Below are 5,485 nucleotides of genomic sequence, written 5' to 3'. Positions count from 1 at the left end.
GGGTGACGCCTATTTTTTTTGGTGAGCTTTGGATCTATTTTTGGTGATAGAAAGGCTTAGGCCCAAGTGGAGGGCAAAGGTTGCATGGTCTTATCATGCACCTAGTTGTAGCCAATCTAGACCCATAGATTCCATCCTTGGTCACCAAGTTGCATCTAGGGTTATTTGGCATTTCATTTGGAGTGCATTTGCCTTATGAATTTCGGCCATGCATGTCCCAAATGAAACCCTAGATGCCTCCCCTCCTATAAATACCCAACACCCCACCACTTGTAAATACTTTGGAATATATGAATTTGAGTGAGCCTTTTTGTGCCTCAAATCTTCTCCTTAGTCACTAGGTTAACTTTGGCTAACCTTCTCCTATCTCCACCATTGGAGAGTGGGAACCCTAGAGTGGCCTCCATTTATTTTTGGAGTGAGCCAACCTTGTGAGCACCAAACACCATACCATAAACACTTCCGCCTATCATCTCCTTCTCACGCCAATCTTCCATTATTGTCCCATAAACTTCCTTTTGTCTACCCCTTGGTGAACCTAGATCAAGGGCAAGGAGTCTCCTTTCAACCTTTGTCATCACCCATGGAAGGAACAACTCCATCATATAGCAAGCACCTATTAAAAGAAAATATGCATGTCTTTAACGAATTTTCATGTAAATTAGTGTAAATCATAAAAGTAGACAAAAGTTTGCCGAGTATTTCAAAGCGTAATCATCTTGTAAATTGGAGAATGCTGACAAATACTCAATGGCCGAACAACTAAAGCATTTCCAATGTTGTTCCCGACAAACATGGCAGTCCATAGTACGGCTATGCCTAGCACAGAATATGCATCCGCAAGATTTAAACAAGCTACTAGTGTTCCTTTGTTGTCTGACTTGGATTAAACTTTTCAAAGGACTACCCATATGACAAAGTAACGCGATTTGCAAAACCCAAGAACAAGCCCGTACAATATGCAAAATATCATTTCCATTTGCCATACTTCATTCCTCTTGCTGTACATAAACAAAAAGTAAGCACAAAAATGTAATTCATAAGTAATAAGCCAAACATGTCAAACAAATATTTCTAACTTAAAATTTATGAGATATAGCAAAAACCTATAAAAAGGAAATATGCATGTCTTTAATGAATTTTCATGTAAATTAGTTTAAATCATAAAAGTAGACAAAAGTTTGCCGAGTATTTCAAAGCGTAATCATCTTGTAAATTGGAGAATGCTGACAAATACTCAATGGTCGAACAACTAAAGCATTTCCAATGTTGTTCGCGACAAACATGGCAGTCCATAGTACGGCTATGCCAAGCACAGAATATGCATCCGCAAGATTTAAACAAGCTACTAGTGTTCCTTTGTTGTCTGACTTGAATTAAACTTTTCAAAGGACTACCCATATGACAAAGTAACGCGATTTGCAAAACCCAAGAACAAGCCCGTACAATATGCAAAATATCATTTCCATTTGCCATATTTCTTTCCTCTTGCTGTACATAAACAAAAAGTAAGCACAAAAATGTAATTCATAAGTAATAAGCCAAACATGTGAAACAAATATTTCTAACTTAAAATTTATGAGATATAGCAAACACCTATAAAAAGGAAATATGCATGTCTTTAATGAATTTTCATGTAAATTAGTTTAAATCATAAAAGTAGACAAAAGTTTGCCGAGTATTTCAAAGCGTAATCATCTTGTAAATTGGAGAATGCTGACAAATACTCAATGGCTGAACAACTATAGCATTTCCAATGTTGTTCCCGTCAAACATGGCAGTCCATAGTACGGGTATGCCAAGCACAGAATATGCATCCGCAAGATCTAAACAAGCTACTAGTGTTCCTTTGATGTCTAACTTGGATTAAACTTTTCAAAGGACTACCCAAATGCCAAAGTAACGCGATTTGCAAAGCCCAAGAACAAACCCGTACAGTATGCAAAATTTCATTTCCATTTGCCATACTTCTTTCGTATTGCTGTACATAAACAAAAAGTAAGCACAAAAATGTTATTCATAAATAATAAGGCAAACATGTGAAACAAATATCTCTAACTTAAAATTTATGAGATATAGCAAACAGCTATAAAAAGAAAATATGCATGTCTTTCATGAATTTTCATGTAATTTAGTATAAACCATAAAAGTCGACAAACGTTTGCCAAGTATTTCAAAGCATAATCATCTACTAAATTGGAGAATGCTGACAAATACTCAATGGCTGAACAACTAAAGCATTTCCAATGTTGTTCCCGACAACCATGACAGTCCATAGTATGGGTATGCCAAGCACAGAATATGCATCCGCAAGATCTAAACAAGCTAATAGTGTTCCTTTGTTGTCTGACTTAGATTAAATTTTCAAAGGATTACCCATATGAAAAAGTAACGCGATTTGCCAAGGCCAAGAAGAAACCCGTACAATATGCAAAATTTCATTTCCATTTGCCATACTTCTTTCCTCTTACTGTACATAAACAAAAAGTAAGCACAAAATGTTATTCATAAATAATAAGGCAAACATGTGAAACAAATATTTCTAACTTAAAATTTAAGAGATATAGAAAACACCTTTATAAAGAAAATATGCATGTCTTTAATGAATTTTCATGTAAATTAGTATAAATCATAAAAGTAGACAAAAGTTTGCCGAGTATTTCAAAGCGTAATTATCTTGTAAATTGGAGAATGTTGAGAAATACTCAATGCCTGAACAACTAAAATATTTCCAATGTTGTTCCCGACAACCATCGAAGTCCATAGTATGGGTTTGCCAAGCACAAAATATGCATACGCAAGATCTAAACAAGCTATTAGTGTTCCTTTGTTGTCTGACTTGGATTAAACTTTTCGAAGGACTACCCATATGGCAAAGTAACGCAATTTGCAAAGCCCAAGAACAAGCCCGTACAATATGCAAAATTTCATTTCCATTTTCCATACTTCTTTCCGCTTACTGTACATAAACAAAAAGTAAGCACAAAAATGTTATTCATAAATAATAAGGCAAACATGTGAAACAAATATTTCTAACTTAAAATTTATGAGATATAGCAAACCCCAAACCCTAAACCATAAAAGTCGACAAACGTTTGCCAAGTATTTCAAAGCATAATCATCTACTAAATTGGAGAATGCTGACAAATACTTAATGGCTGAACAACTAAAGCATTTCCAATGTTGTTCCCAACAAACATGGCAGTCCATAGTACGATTATGCCTAGCACAGAATATTTACCGCAAGATTTAAACAAGCTACTAGTGTTCCTTTGTTGTCTGACTTAGATTAAACTTTTCAAAGGACTACCTATATGGCAAAGTAACGCGATTTGCAAAGACCAAGAACAAGCCCGTAGAATATGCAAAATATCATTTCCATTTGCCATACTTCTTTCCTCTTGCTGTACATAAACAAAAAGTTAGCACAAAAATGTAATTCATAAGTAATAAGCCAAACATGTGAAACAAATATTTCTAACTTAAAATTTATGAGATATAGCAAACATCTATTAAAAGAAAATATGCATGTCTTTAATGAATTTTCACGTAAATTAGTATAAATCATAAAAGTAGACAAAATTTTGTCAAGTATTTCAAAACGTAATCATCTTGTAAATTGGAGAATGCTACCAAATACTCAATGGCTGAACAACTAAAGCATTTCCAATGCTGTTCCCTACAACCATGGCAATCCATAGTATGGGTATGCCAAGCACAAAATATGCATCTGCAAGATCTAAACAAGCTATTAGTGTTCCTTTGTTGTCTGACTTGGATTAAACTTTTCAAAGGACTACACACACTAGTAGAAAAATTAAAATTAGAGAGGGAACAAATCCGTCACTAATTTTTATAAAATCTGTCACAAATCAATTAGTGACGGAATTTGTGACGGAAATATTCCGTCACAAAATTTGGCGTCACAAAATATTTAGTGACGGATTATTTTCTCCTTCACAATTAGTGACGGAATTAAGGCATCACAAACAGTATAATTTCCGTCACTAATTTCTAATAATAAATGTTTAAAAATTAATAAAAATCCGTCGCAATTTGTGACGCCTCTAACTCCATCGCAATTTGTGAGGGATTAAATCCCTCGCAATTTGAGAGGAACTGTCTCCGTCACAAATTGTGATGCCATGTATCCGTCACAAACTGTGATGACTTTAATTAAGTAGAATCCGTCACAATTTGCGACGAAACAAATCCGTCACAAACTGTGATGCCTAGTATCCGTCACAATTTGCGATGCCAGAATTCCGTCACAATTTGCGACGGATTTTATCCGTCACTAACTGGGATGAATCCCTCGCTAACTGGGCGTCTTTGATGACTAAATTTGAGGAAACTATTGTTTTTAAGAGTCTGGTAATCGATTACCTATACATGTAATCGATTACTAGACAATGAAAATCATTTGTTCGAAATTTACTTATTAAAAGGTTCTCTAGTAATCGATTACCCATTTATTGTAATCGATTACCAGAGCCTATTATTCTGGACTAAACAATAACATTTGTCTTCTGAAATTTAATAACAAGTAACTAAGTGTGCTATATAATCCTATCAGCTGCAAACAATCATTGGAAAATGCGTTTATAGTATGTTAATGGAACAATTATTGAGTCAAGATCTTGCGTATTTAATTTGTACAATTAATCAACTGTATATAATAACTCATTACTATTGTCCAACATATTATATTCATATGTTCTCATATAGTAAAACTCTAACAGTAATAATTATAAAAATTGAATGATAAAAAGGTTATAAATACCTTCAGTAAATCAGAAACCTTCTCAGCAATATATCTTTGTTCAATATTGACTCCCTCCTATGTTACTTATGAACATGAATGCACAGTATAACTTCATCAACACATTACACCTAAAAGTAAAACTTAATAAATTCTAGGAACAATATATATAAATTATTGCAACCAAAACTACATGTCTGGGTGGGTTCAAAACTATATACGGAATAAATAATAAGAGCAACAAACCAACAACGAATGAATTATCAAGCAAATTTGTGAACATGTGAAACTCCCAATGTAGCACTAGTAAATTTATAGAAAAACTCCAACTTCATTTTCCAACCAAGCATGCACAATAAATTAAACAAAACAGACATATATCTCAACCTGATTATTATACCCTGGTAAAAAAAGTCCACTAACCTGTGAATTTCTGTTTATCATTAAATCACACCTTACACTCAACGTGTTATCGATTAGTGAAAAAAAGTTAAAAATAAATGTTTAACAGAATGTTTTGCAAGCATTTCAGTCCTCTCAAAACTAAACATCCCAGATCTACGATTTTCCTTTTTGTCACGAGCCATACTCACTTCAACAGAAACTTACTGCACATGGCAAAGCATTGATTGAATCGAAACAGACTTCCTAACCACGCTGGCAGCACATTCACAGAAATCCATATAATCTATAAATAAAAAAAAGAAGAAAAAAAGTGGTCAC

The sequence above is a fragment of the Cajanus cajan genome, chromosome 3, assembly GCF_000230855.2.
Source record: "Cajanus cajan strain Asha chromosome 3, NIPB_CcT2T_4, whole genome shotgun sequence".
NCBI classification, from domain to species: Eukaryota; Viridiplantae; Streptophyta; class Magnoliopsida; order Fabales; family Fabaceae; genus Cajanus; species Cajanus cajan.
Note: the sequence above shows the minus strand (reverse complement) of the source record.